We start from the raw sequence: 14,688 nt of genomic DNA on the forward strand, positions 1-14,688 counted from the left end.
AGTGGCCTGCTGAAGGTCATTTTGTAGGGCTCTGCAGTGCTCATCCTATTTCCCCTTGCACAAAGGAGCAGATACCGGTCCTGCTGATGGGTTGAGGACCTTCTACGGCCCTGTCCTGCTCTCCTAGAGTAACTCCCTGTCTCCTGGAATCTCCTCCATGCTCTTGAGACTGTGCTGGGGGACACAGCAAACCACCTGGCAATGGCACGTATTGATGTGCCATCTTGCAGGAGTTGGACTGCCTGTGCAACCTCTGTAGGGTCCAGGTATCGCCTCATGCTACCATTAGTGACACTGACCCTAGCCAAATGCAAAACTAGTGAAAAACAGTCAGAAAAGATGAGTAGGGAGAAAATGTCAGTTGCCTCCACCTGTTAAATCATTCCTGTTTTGGGGGTCATCTCATTGTTGCCCATCTAGTGCACCTGTTGTTCATTTCATTAACGCCAAAGCAGCTGAAACTGATTAACAGTTGACCAGATCAATATCCCAGGAGTTTAACTGACTTGATGCTATACTCTGCTCCAAAAAAATTTAAAGGAACATTTTGTAATCAGTGTATATACACACAGACCGGGAAACCATTCTATTAAGGGCTTGTTCACACTTGACTAAATTTCTAACTATTCAAAAACGCCCCTATAGTGTTAGTATAGGCGTTAATGAGCTTTAGTATGGGCATTAACAAGCGTTAAAAACGCTCTCCAAATGCACTATGCTTGGTTTTGAGGCATTTTATAAGCATTAAAACTGCACCACAAACGCCTATTATAAACTCCTAAAGATATTAACGTGCAGCAACTGCACTGCTAGTGCCCCACAAATGGCTGCCAGGGCGTTTGAGGAGCATCACCCTAGACTTGAATGGGAAGCGTTGAAAGGCTTCAACTCCTCCTAATTTGACATGAGTCTTCAATTTTGAAGCAACGCAATGCTGAGGCTTCATGTTTTGATAATGTGAACAGCACTGTGTGCTGCCCATAGTATAATTTCCATAGGCTTTTGAGAAGTGTTAAACGCCTGCTTTCAAAGCTAGTGTGAACTAGGACTAAGAGTGAACACCATCAGCCCCAGTTTATAGTTTTCAAACTTGATGACAGTTAATGTTTGGGATAGCATATGCTTTAGCTACAGTGATAATTGCATTTTAAAATTCAGTAAAAGCCAAATGCATTAAAAAGCTGTGCCTGTCTAATGTCAGTGCAAGGCAGGACTGTTTATGTTTGCTGTCTCCTGGGGGCTGCAGCGCTTTGCCAAGCAGCAATAGCTGAAATCATTTCTTGCCCTGTGTCCGACCTCCTTTTTTCTCTTCTCCTTCGAGACATCTCGGCTCAGATTCTGCTGCACATCCCTTGTTTTGATTTCATAGCACAATAGTTTGCATATGAATAGTATAGCGCCCCCGCATTTAACAGATACAATGTGAATGTGGTATGTATGCAGTTGTATGACAGGCTTTTTGAACATAAAACAGTGTTCATGTAGATTGATATCTTCACTTACTGATTTATATCTTTATTCCTCCCCATACATGTGTCAGTTGGGATCTTTAAATAGGAAATTAACTTATAATCAAACCATCGTTTGTAACTACTGCTCTAATATAATTACAAGGGAAATGGCCATTTTTAAAACTGCAGTTTAATCTGCTTATATTTTGCCTTTCCTTGGATAAGCTGGGGAGGAAAGTGTTAGATGATGATGGATGTTCTCCTGGCAGGAAATTAAGTGGCTCTGTTTGACCTGCCGCAGCTTCTACACTATGAAAGGCTCACAGTATACAGTAAAATCAGAGCGAACAATTTCAGTAAAAATCTGCAAAACTGAAGGTGAGGCTGGAGTTCAGCTTTAAAGTGGTATAAACCTAAAACAAACATTTGTTATATTGCAGTTTACTAATTCTTAAATGTGGTGGATGCATTAGTTTTCTTTAGGCTTTTTTCCATTTATTTTCACCTGATGATCTGCCCACTAAGTCTATTTTTCAACTTCTTTAACCCCTTTACGTCGGCCGCACACAAATGTGCGGTATCCCGGGGTCTGGGCCTAGACGCCAAGCGTTTTTGCATTCATGTTAGAAAAAACATACGTGCTGAGAGCGCGCGCCCTGGGCACTCCCAGCACACATGTCCGGTACTCACGGAAAGGTCCTGGTCTGCTCTTTCGATCGGGACCTTTCCCGATCATATGACTGCCGTGACGATGTGTCATGGCGGTCACATGATCCCTAAACGACGCCACGCCTCCCAGCGTCTGAAACTCTTAAAGGGCCGGGAGGTGTCGGCGGGAAGTGGTTAAGGCTGGGTTCACACTCGTGCAGTACATCGCATGTGATTCGCACAGAAACCGCACTGCATTCCTGTGCAAATCAAATGCGACTTGCATGCAGTGTGATTTGAACCATACGTTATGTTTTGCTCAAATTGCACCGCATCCAAAAGGTGCAGGACCCTTTTTTGGGTCCGCACTAGAATCAGATTGCATGGGTATTCACACCTATGCAATCCGATTCTGCACATCACACCACGTTTTGCCGACTGATTTTCGGGGAGTTGTTAACTTAACATATACACCCACAGCAATTTGCATAAATGGGGTGCGAATCTGATGTGGTGCGGAATTCGCACAGAAAATGCTGGAAATTCCGGACCACATCAGTGTGAACCCAGGATAACAGACCTGCAAAAGTGTTAGTTAGAGGGTTGAGAAACTACTTAACACTGACGGGTGCTTACAATAATCCTCATTTATTTATGTAAAATCTTTATCCCAAAAGAAAATAACTGGTTGCTGTAACTGCTTATGTGATAGATGGATTTGACTAAAAATTAAAGCTGAACTCCAGCTCAGTCTGCTAGTGCATCTAAAAATGCTGCTATCCAAAGATGTCTCTGTTGCTCCTCCATCCAGTGTGGAGACACCCTAAGACATGAAGTGTGTTACTGACTGGACCACCAGGTGAAAATAAGACAAAAACCCTAAAAAAAAAAAACTACTGCAGCCGCTATATCTAAGGATTGGTAAGCTGCAATATATTCTGTTTTTGTTTTTGAGTTTAATACCACTTTTAACTCTTCCAGGATCCCTTTCATTCTGTGTATTTTACTTCCTTAACCTTGCTGAAATTTTAGTGAATCAGCAACCTTCTTTTCTTAGAGCTTTGCTGGCCTCGGTTGTTCTGTGAAAATAATTCTATGTACATTGATGTTACAAAGATCTTTATTTCTCCTGTACTCAGTTACACAGTTGTTGAATGGCAGTTCTGACTGCGCACCTCTGCAAAATGTTTTGCCAAGCATGCAGAATTCACAAAGTAATGGCATTTGTCTTCAAATGGGAGGAGTTGTTTGACTCCTCATTCTGTGCTGAATACAAGATGTGGGCTTCATGCATAAAACAGGAGGGGAGGAAAGTCGGTTCCCATTGTAAGTGATCAGATGCTTTTCTTCATTTTCTGGTCTGAGCTGGAAAATGACAGCTGGAATCTGGTTGATCTGGGAAACAGATTTTTTTTTTCCCTTTTTGTTCCTATTTTAAACTTGCTCAGCGTGTGTGGCCATTACTTACATGCAAAAATAAGAGAGTGCACTGCATAAATATTTAAATGAGCTCGCGACCTGTGGTTGGAAGAAGAAGGAACCCTTCTTGAGCATACTTTTAGGTGGTAGTGAGTGTATGTATAAAGTTACTCTAGCCTTGATTTTTTTTTTTTTTTTTTTCTTTACTAGAGTTATTCCACAGATAAAAATAAGATTTAAAAGGTTCTTGCCAAGCTAAAAATATAAGAGCAGCTATTGATCTATTTTTAAAGGTGAGGTTGTCATCCTTATCCTTCCGTCATGAACTGGTAGGCCATTGAACTATAACGTGTGTATGTAAGTGAATAAAGCTCAAAATCCTTCTAATAGCTTTTATTTCCATACATACAAATGCATTGGGAACACTACACATTCTATTCCAAATCAAAACATGAAGAAAAATATATCAAATTTGTGTTGTTCCTCTAAAAAAAAATTGAAGAAAAGTGATTAGACTGTTCAAAAAAATAGCAGTGTTTTGTATTCTTTACAAACTCAAACATTTACTATATAAACTGAAAAATGTTTGAAGATTTTGCTTTCCTTTGAATCACTTAATGAATATTTAGTTGTACAACCACTGTTTCTGAGAACTGCTGTACATCTCTGTTGCATGGAGTCAACCAACTTCTGGCACCTGTGAACAGGTATTCCAGCCCAGGATGATTGGACTACATTCCACAGTTCTTCTCTATTTCTTGGTTTTGCCTCAGAAACTGCATTTTTGATGTCACCCCACAAGTTTTCTATTGGATTAAGATCCGGGGATTGGGCTGGCCACTCCATAACGTCAATCTTGTTGGTCTGGCACCAAGATATTGCACGTTTACTGGTGTGTTTGGGGTCGTTGTCTTGTTGGAACACCCATTTCAACAGCATTTCCTCTTCAGCATAAGGCAGCATGACCTCTTCAAGTATTCTGATGTATTCAAACTGATCCATGATCCCTGGTATGCGATAAATAGGCCCAACACCGTAGTATGAGAAACATCCCCATATCATGATGCTTGCACCACCATGCTTCACTGTCTTCACAGTGTACTGTGGCTTGAATTCAGTGTTTGGGGGTCGTCTGACAAACTGTCTCCGGCCACTAGACCCAAAAAGAACAATCTTACTTTCATCAGTCCACAAAATGTTGCGCCATTTCTCTTTAGGCCAGTCAATGTGCTCTTTGGCAAATTGTAACCTCTTCAGCACATGTCTTTTTTTCCAACAGTGGGACTTTGCGGGGGCTTCTTGCAGATAGCTTGGCTTCACATAGGCGTCTTCTAATTGTGACAGTACTCACAGGGAACTTTAGACCTTCTTTGATCTTCCTGGAGCTGATTGTTGGCTGAGTCCTTGCCATTTTGGCTATTCTTCTATCCATTCGAATGGTAGTTTTTCGCTTTCTTCCACGTCTTTCAGGTTTTGGTTGCCATTTTAAAGCATTTGAGATCATTTTAGCTGAGCAGCCTATCATTTTCTGCACTTCTTTATATGTTTTCCCCTCTCCAATCAACTTTTTAATCAAGATACGCTGTTCTTCTGAACAATGTCTGGAACAACCCATTTTCCTCAGAATTTCAGAGAGAAATGCACTGTAACCAGCATGTACAACATTTGCTGCCTTCCTTCCTTAAATAAGGGCAATAATTGCCACCTGTTTTTCAAAGAATGCATGACCTCACTAATAGAACTCCACACTGCTATTATATTGAGCCTGCCCCTTTCAATTAGTGATTCAATTACACAGAATCAGCAGCATGCATGTCCTGACTGTTGGGTCTGTTGGATTTCTATTACTCTACTACACCTGCTAGTAAATTATTTGCCATGTAGAAATATCATTTCTACCAAAAACAGTGATCAGGTTAGTGATGTCTGACTGCTATTATTTTGAACACAACTGTGTGTGTGTGTGTGTGTGTGTGTGTGTGTGTGTGTGTGTGTGTGTGTATATATATATATATATATATATATATATATGTATGTATGTATGTGTGTATATATATATATATATATATATATATATATATATATATATATATCACAGTGGGGCAAAAAAGTATTTAGTCAGCCACCAATTGTGCAAGTTCTCCCACTTACAAAGATGAGAGAGGCCTGTAATTGGCATCATAGGTAGACCTCAACTATGAGAGACAAAATGAGAAAACAAATCCAGACAATCACATTGGCTGATTTGGAAAGAATTTATTTGCAAATTCTGGTGGAAAATAAGTATTTGGTCAATATCAAAAGTTCATCTCAATACTTTGTTATATATCCTTTGTTGGCAATGACAGAGGTCAAACGTTTCCTGTAAGTCTTCACAAGGTTGGCACACACTGTTGCTGGTATGTTGGCCCATTCCTCCATGCAGATCTCCTCTAGAGCAGTGATGTTTTGGGGCTGTCGCTGGGCAACACGGACTTTCAACTCCCTCCAAAGGTTTTCTATGGGGTTGAGATCTGGAGACTGGCTAGGCCACTCCAGGACCTTGAAATGCTTCTTACGAAGCCACTCCTTCATTGCCTGGGCGGTATGTTTGGGATGATTGTCATGTTGGAAGACCCAGCCACGTTTCATCTTCAATGCCCTTGCTGATGGAAGGAGGTTTGCACTCAAAATCTCACGTTACATGGCCCCATTCATTCTGTCCTGTACATGGATCAGTCTTCCTGGTCCCTTTGCAGAGAAATAGCCCCAAAGCATGTGGTTGCCACCCCCATGCTTCACAGTAGGTATGGTGTTCTTTGGATTCAACTCAGCATTCTCTCTCCTCCAAACAGGACGAGTTGTGTTTCTACCAAACAGTTCTATTTTGGTTTCATCTGACCATATGACATTCTCCCAGTCCTCTTCTGGATCATCCAAATGCTCTCTAGCAAACTTCAGACGGGCCCGGACATGTACTGGCTTAAGCAGGGGGACACGTCTGGCACTGCAGGATCTGAGTCCCTGGCTGCGTAGTGTGTTACTGATGGTAGCCTTTGTTACATTGGTCCCAGCTCTCTGCAGGTCATTCACTAGGTCCCCCTGTGTGGTCCTGGGATTTTTGCTCACCGTTCTTGTGATCATTTTGACCCCACGGGGTGAGATCTTGCGTGGAGCCCCAGATCGAGGGAGATTATCAGTGGTCTTTTGTATGTCTTCCATTTTCTAATTAATGCTCCCACAGTTGATTTGTTCACACCAAGCTGCTTGCCTATTGCAGATTCAGTCTTCTCAGCCTGGTGCAGGTCTACAATTTTGTTTCTGGTGTCCTTCGACAGCTCTTTGGTCTTCACCATAGTGGAGTTTGGAGTGTGACTGTTTGAGGTTGTGGACAGGTGTCTTTTATACTGATAACAAGTTCAAACAGGTGCCATTGATACAGGTAATGAGTGCAGGACAGAGGAGCCTCTTAAAAAAGAAGGTACAGGTCTGTGAGAGCCAGAAATCTTTGCTTGTTTGTAGGTGATCAAATACTTATTTTCCACCATAATTTGCAAATAAATTCTTTCCAAATCAGCCAATGTGATTGTCTGGATTTGTTTTCTCATTTTGTCTCTCATAGTTGAGGTCTACCTATGATGCCAATTACAGGCCTCTCTCATCTTTTTAGGTGGGAGAACTTGCACAATTGGTGGCTGACTAAATACTTTTTTGCCCCACTGTGTGTGTGTGTGTGTATATATATATATATTTATTTTTTTGGACACTATGTAAACATATCCTTGCTTTTGACTTCGTGTTAAGAGCTCAGTTTCTTTAACATGCCCATGTCAAGCTCACCTGCTCTGTGTAATGGTTTTGCACCATGCAGACTTGATCCTCCTTTTCTCAGGTCCCCCGCTGGCGCTCCTAGCCAACCATTATGCTTAGGTTCACATTAATAACTTAAAAAATACTGAGACTACAGACCGCTAAAGAAGTTCAGATTTCTCCTGTTTAGTTTTCTTTAATTTGTCCATAGTAGGGTTATTTGGTAGCATGTTATGTCTCTCTGGAGTTCAGCTTTATCAAATTTATTGTACAGTAAAACTATATATTGTGGACTGCTGCTTGTGTTATGAACTGTACATCTGTATCCTTTTGCCACCCGAGCTGTTGTTGCATTCTTTGCTTACATGTTAAAGTGATTCTATAGGCTTAATTTTTTTAAAGAAAAAAATTACAAACATGTCTATACTTACCTGCTTTGTGCAGTGGTTTTGCACAGAGCAGCCTGGATCTTCCTCTTCTAAGGGTCCCCTACATGCTCTCCTGGCCCCTCCCCCATGGCAGGTGCCCACACAGAAAGCAGCTTGTTATGGGGGCACCCACTGCTCAGTTTGTCCGTTCACACATGGAGCTGCGGCTCTGCCCCGCCCTCTTCTCATTGTCTCTCTGGCTGTGATTGACCGCAGTGGGAGCCAATGGCTCCCGCTTCTGTCTTAGCCAATGAGAAGAGGAAGTCCCGGGATAACCAAGACTCCAGTGCAGATTGCTGGACCGAGAGGGGGCTTTGGTGAGTATTGGGGGGGGGGGGGGGATGATGCACACAGAATGTTTTTTACCTTCATGTATACAATGCTTGAAGGTAAAAAAAAAAACTCAAGCCTTTAGAACTTAAACTTCAGGCTTAAAATTATTGCTTTAGTTAAAACCCCCTGAACAGTAAACCCAGACCCTAGATCAGTGGTTCTTAACCTTGTTGGAGGTACTGAACCCCACCAGTTTCATATGCGCATTCACCGAACCCTTCTTAATTGGAAAAATAAAATATGATTTTTAAAATTCAAAACATAGGTATACTGTATATTTATACATAGGTGCACAAAATGAACAAAACCGTTAAGAACAAAACCATTAAAACATGATTTTCACACAAAAACAAAAACATAATAATGAATATTTACTGCACGAATCATATGAGTCGGGTGTGGGTCTTCACCTCCGCCGAACCCGCGAGACTGACTCACCGAACCCCTGGGGTTCGATCGAACCCAGGTTAAGAACCACTGCCCTAGATATTAAAATGTTCCAATTTTTTTGCAATACAATATTAGCACAATAGTTATCAAGCTCAAAAATACCCTAAGGTTAATTTTATTGTGCACAAATGCAATTCATTACACAATTTGTTGGTAAAATATAAAAAAATTAGGTTGTGCTGAGTAAACGGGTACCAAACATGTCAAGCCATGAAATTGCAAACTTTGGTACCAAATATTTTCCATAGGCAATGCTTCAAAAGTTCTTACAGGTCATCAATTTAGAGTTAAAGAACTCTGGGCAAAAACCTTCTTACATGTCCTTGTTGCAGATTTCCTACCTTCACTGAATGTCATCAATCTTCTGGTTCTCTCAGTAGTTGCCTATTCATTTTCAAATCAAACCATTAATTTACTTTGTTTTCCTGGTTGTAAAACCATTGACTACTATGCCTCATATCACCCCAGCCACTAGTCTTGGCACATACCTTCTGTAGTTCTTTTTTCAGGAAGCAGTGATGTAATTTAGCTCACATTCAACATGTACAGGCCTAGTGTACTCGCCCACATTCACTACAATTCCCTGTGGTTGATGAGAACTGTAGTTTCCTTACTCTAGTGCACGGTGTAACATGTAGTGCAATCTGTTTTCGTGAGTAAGCCGTTTGCTGGTCTCCCTCCCCTCTACCATGAAAAACCCATCATGTGGATCCCAGGCCTGTAGGAGGGATAGCGAAGCCTAGTCAACATGGCAACAGGGTTGCACATGTTATGGGGGTCAGTGCAAGTGACTGGATGGTTGAACAACTGCCTGATCATTTTCACCTTAAAGTCGACTGTTGGCTTGTCAGATTAACATGCATGTGTGTGTGAAACCCGCCACTGCTGCCGTCATATGCCAATTACAGAGAACCTATATTAAGCAATCAATCATTGATAAATTGTATTGGAGTCAACTGTGTTGGTTTTCAGTTACAATGGTTTAAGTTTTAACTGGAAATGTAAGTGGTTACAAAAAAAATTGTAACATATCTCCAGATGATCTGTGTCAAACAAAGTAACACAGGAAAGATACAATGTTTTGTGATTATTTATGCATCCCAGCAGCTCAACAATTGAATTACAAAGATTGAAGTGCCTTAGGGTTTGGTAACACCCTGGGTTTAGTGGGGGGAGGGAAGAAAAAAATATGGGGGGGGGGGGTGATGTTGAGAAGAGGATAGAGGAGTAGGAGGGGTGATGAGATATGGATTTAATCGTTTAGCTAATGATTCCTTTGCTAGGAAATATCTAGAGTGATTGTGGGAGAGGAATAGGTAAGAACGACCTATTTTTTTTTTTTTTTTTTTTTTTTTTTTTTTTTTTTAATGCAATGAAGGAAATAGAAGAATGGCAGTCAAGAGGGAAGATTGAATTGGAGGAAAAAAAGGAAGCAAATAAAGATTGTGGTGCGGGGGCTCTCCTTCCCCTGTGGTGGGTTCCCCACAAGGTTGTTAGGCTGTCGTTAGAAAAGGGCTGGACTGCCTGAAAACCTTTTCCCATAATTTTGGAAACAAACTCGCTGTCCCACCCTACAAGACTGGCAGCAAGAGGTAGATAGAGTGATGGATGCAGAGAGATGGGTTTACACTGCTAAAGAGAAATTTTGTGGCATCTGATCTGGCTGGATGTAATATTTTCTCGAACTTGACAGGCTAACCCAACCTGATACTTGCCCACTGCACTGACCGTTCTTCAACGCTGGACATACCTTCAGAAGTCATGATAGCCCTAACAGTTGCTGCTAACTCCCTAAAGGGGAATTATAATTGTCTGCAATAGACTATACACTGATCTTCGCTTTCCATGTTGCTCCTTATGGACACATCTCTACAAGCAAGTAGACCTACTTTTGTCATCCTAGTTGACCTTATTGCATAGGTTTATGTTGTGTGTGTTTGTGTGTTCTTTTTTTTTTTTACTTTTTAATTTGATCTTTTGATGTTCAACTGTTTCGTATCTGTGTTATTACTGACATCCTATCACTTTGGTTTTATAAATGGTGTGGTGAGATGGAATTCCACTGTCTTTTTGCTGGACGCTACTTACAATTGTTAAGATGTGGAAATGCAATGATTGTAATACTTGCTACAGCACATTTGCTGCTCTCCCTTAGTGATCTTTTACTTCTGTATTGTATTGAAAAATCTTCAATAAAGAAAGATTATACAAAAAAATAAAAGTGTTGGGTGATGATTGTAAGCTCGAAGGAGCAGGGCCCTCCTAACCCTCTTGTATTGAACTATCATTGCTGTATTGTCTCCCTTTTATATTGTAAAGTGCTGAGCAAACTGTTTGGTGCTATATAAATCCTGTATAGTTTGAATTTACAAGCTCCACACCTTGAGAAAAACTGCTCATAGATATCTGAAAAATGCTAGTCAGCACTTTAACACTAGCTATATGGATATTCACTAGGTAATCAAGGTATCTGGATCAATCTACCACACAGTACTTCATACTTTGAATTACCTGGCAATACCCGATTACTTTAGTTTTCTGACATAGTTGAAGATATTCCACTTCGAAGTCTTTATAGGATACCACTTCTGGACAGCCAATAGGGAGTGTTCATGGCATGCAGAAACATACTGCATCAATTTAAAGGGAATCTCTAGTGGTTTTGTATATATTTTTTCTTTTTATAGTATGCAGATAAGGCAACGCTTTTTGTTTTACACAGCTCAAACTAAATATTTACACAAAACAACTGAGTGTGTCAGAACAGTGACTATCAAAGCTCTGAGGAAGGGGGTTTAGCTCCCGAAACGCATCAACTTATACGCATCATTAGACACAGATGTACTGTGACTGTGCTTGTGGACCACACATATTGCTTTTATATCACGCTAGTTTGTAAGTATATATATATATATTCTTTTTTCAATAAATACGTGTTTTACCACGGTAATGCACGATGAGAGTGCGCCCTTGTCTGTTCTTTTCTATTAGAACAGTGACTATCCCTGCTACTTGTTCAAGAGGATGTTCCCACTCTCTAATAAACGGCCAATAATATGTGATTTTGGTGTCCTTTTATGAAACTGAGATCAGCAGCGATCCTGAGGATCGTTGCTGATCTCAGATCGTTAGTGGTTTGGGAAACCGAGATGATCAGCGGAGAACATGTTCTCCACTCATCATCTCCACACACAGATGGCCAGTGTATGAAGGAGCGATGTCAGCCCTTTACTGGTAATCTGTGTGAAAATTCTCCCTCCACATTCTCCAGCCCAGAGGTGTAGAATCGGGGAGGAGCAAACGAAGAAGCGGTAATTTACCTCTGCTTAGTAAACTTTGTGTTTGATCTCTTACTGTAATCTTGCGAGATTACAATAACAGCAGCCGTTTTCTAAAGCGTTTGTAGATCGACTCTCTCCTCATTAGGAGAAGCAATCTACACTCCTTCATGAACGGGCATTCAGATGAGAACTGTCTTCTCTGAGAATGCCAGAGAACTGAGCAGTGGTCATTTACCGCTGCATGATAAAAGGACACCTTAGTGTACATAAACAAGTATATTTGTTTTCATACTGCCTTTGTGCTGCCTGGCCCATTGTTCAGCCATTTTGGAAAATGATGTCATGATTCTGCTATGCAGTATTGTTGCATGCATGAGATATAGTGCATGATATTGTGCTTCAACATATGCATGTGCAGTATGAAAATACTGCAAGATCTCGCAGTTTAGGTATGAGGAAACAAGGAAATGAAAAACAAAAATGGTAAGTAAACAAAATAATAATTGTAGATAAAATAATCAGTGTTTGGTTTTACATCTGAACGTGAATTTTAGGAAAAGGAGGGAAACTTCAACTTTAGGAATGCTCTGTACCAGGTTTTACAGCTTCAAGAAGAGAGGGTTCTGAAAATCAGCAAATTGTGTTATGCTCTCTTGTTATATTAAATCCTATGTCCCCCTGTTGAATGTGTATCTAAAAATACAAAGATTTTATTAGTTTTTAAAAAAAAAAAGAAACATTGGTTGCAGTATACCTCCAAACTGTTTTGCAGATGGACCCTGGATGGTGCTGCTCCATCTCTTCTAGAATATGAAAATACATAAAAACACTGAGGTCAGTTTTATGAAGTTTTGTTGGGATTATGGACATTATGTACATGGTTGCTCAACAGTGCCATTAATTCTAAACTATACACCACCATGCAGTATTGTGTGTTTGTGTGCTGTGTTGCTACCTTAACACAGCACATATGTTGAAAAGATTAGATTTTAACCACTTCCAGTCCGGACACTTTGAATGACAATTGCGCGGTCATACAACACTGTACCCATACAACACTGTACCCATATGAATTTTTTACCATTTTTTTGAGACATTAAAAGCTTTATTTTGGTGGTATTTATTCACCGCTGGGATTTTTATTTTTTTTTGCTATGTAAATGAAAAAGTCCAAAAATGTTGAAAAAAAGTGTTTTTCTTATAAAATTTTGCAAATAATCTTTCATCATAAATCTTGGCCAAAATGTATTCCGTTATCTTTTTAGTAAAAAAAAAAATAAGCCAAATTAGTTTATAACCAAAAATTATAATTTTGTAAATTTTTTTTTAACATTTTTTTTTTTTTTTTTCTTTACATAGTGTCACCCTAGCAGTACAGTATCACCATGGTGACACTGTACTACTTGTGGGGGGTGATGAAGATTTTTTTTTTTTTTCTTTACAGCAATTGCTTTTACACCCATATAGGATGTAAAAGCAATCATTTCTCTTTCTGCATTCTTGCAGCCATTGAGAAATAGTGAGCTGTGATTGGTCACAGCTTGTCACATGGTACAAGGCTGTTGTGAATAGCCTTGTACCATGTGACCACTGTGATCATTCACAGATTTCACACGTAGTAAGCAATGATGTTACAAGTGACATCTTGCTTACTACTTTGCATGTGATCACTGATTGGCCTATCAGTGTTCACATGATCGGGACCTCGTACAGAGGTTCCGTCCGACGATCGGTGTTTCACTGTGTCCGGAGGACACAGCGGGCACCGGATCGCGGTGCTGCGCACTCAGCTAGAAATGGGGGGTGCTGTTTATGAATGGCAACCCGCCCCTGAAGTGCCACCGTCCTGCCGATTATAAACAGCAGGCGGACCGCAAGTGGTTAAAACCAAGACAAAAGCAGGCAGCTACAACCAGAAGTCGGTGTCTTGCTCAAAGCACTTTTTTGCAACCAGGTGAGGTCCTCCCTTTTTTTTTTTTTTTTTCCCCCTACTTTTGTCACAGTGCAAAGTGAACCTGATTAATTATGTAGGCCACTTTCACACAATGGGGTCCGATCCTGTTAGCCTGTCTGTTTTTCAGGTGCCCACTCTGCTCTGATAAGCAGGGGATCAGCGGACAGATCCCCTGCTAATCTAAACAGAGCTCGCCCCCCCTGTAAGGGGCCATAGACTTAGTATAAAATGTTAACATGCAATTGTTGGGAAAACCAGTCATGTGGTTATGACAATCACCCTCAGCTACAGTGCATATGCAAAAATGGTTTTGTCCTTTCCCTACTGTTGTGGGATAATTTAGATTGTATAAAAGTGTAGAGTGCCAAAATAAAACATTGTCCTTGTACCTTCACTATTTCTGTCTGAGAAAACTAAAATGAGATGGGGCTTTGAATTCTAAATTCAAACCTCATCCAACTGGAAGTAGCTACAGAGCCATTCTAGGCAGGCCAGGATTATCCTGCAAATATATATATGTATAACTTTATATATGTGAGCTAAGGCTATTACACTTTGTTACTAGACATGTGCGGTTCGTTTCGTTCCGAATCAAAATTCAAATGAATTTTTCGTTATTTGGAGATTCGAATGTATCCAAATTACAATAGTAACGAATTTAAATGAATCTGAAATAAGGAAATAATATTTTGTCCAAGATTCAAATTGAATTAAAAAAAACCTAAATCTAATTTGAAAACCAAATTGAATTTGAAAACAAGAATAGAATAAAACAGAATAGGAAATAAAGGAATAGAAGAGTAAAACAGAACAAAATAGAATAGAAAATAAAGGAATTAAAATAGAAACAAATAGAAAAGAATAAAGTATAATGGAATATAAAATAAGGGAAAAGTAGAGAGTAGAAAAAAACAATAGAATATAAAATAGAATAG

The 14,688-nt window shown here is 40.1% G+C and overlaps 1 long non-coding RNA gene across 1 annotated transcript in view; it reads left to right on the forward strand.

Annotated features, from left to right (window-relative positions):
- LOC149436141 (uncharacterized) overlaps nt 1-10,739 on the forward strand; it is a 24,463-nt gene extending 13,724 nt beyond the window's left edge. The window contains exon 3 of the long non-coding RNA XR_016308332.1: nt 10,212-10,739. This is a non-coding gene — a long non-coding RNA (uncharacterized LOC149436141). The remainder of the gene's footprint in view (nt 1-10,211) is intronic.
- Nucleotides 10,740-14,688: the final 3,949 nt, after the last annotated feature.

The sequence above is a fragment of the Staurois parvus genome, unplaced genomic scaffold, assembly GCF_062004578.1.
Source record: "Staurois parvus isolate SC_StPar_1 unplaced genomic scaffold, SC_StPar_1.0 ptg001418l, whole genome shotgun sequence".
NCBI classification, from domain to species: domain Eukaryota; kingdom Metazoa; phylum Chordata; class Amphibia; order Anura; family Ranidae; genus Staurois; species Staurois parvus.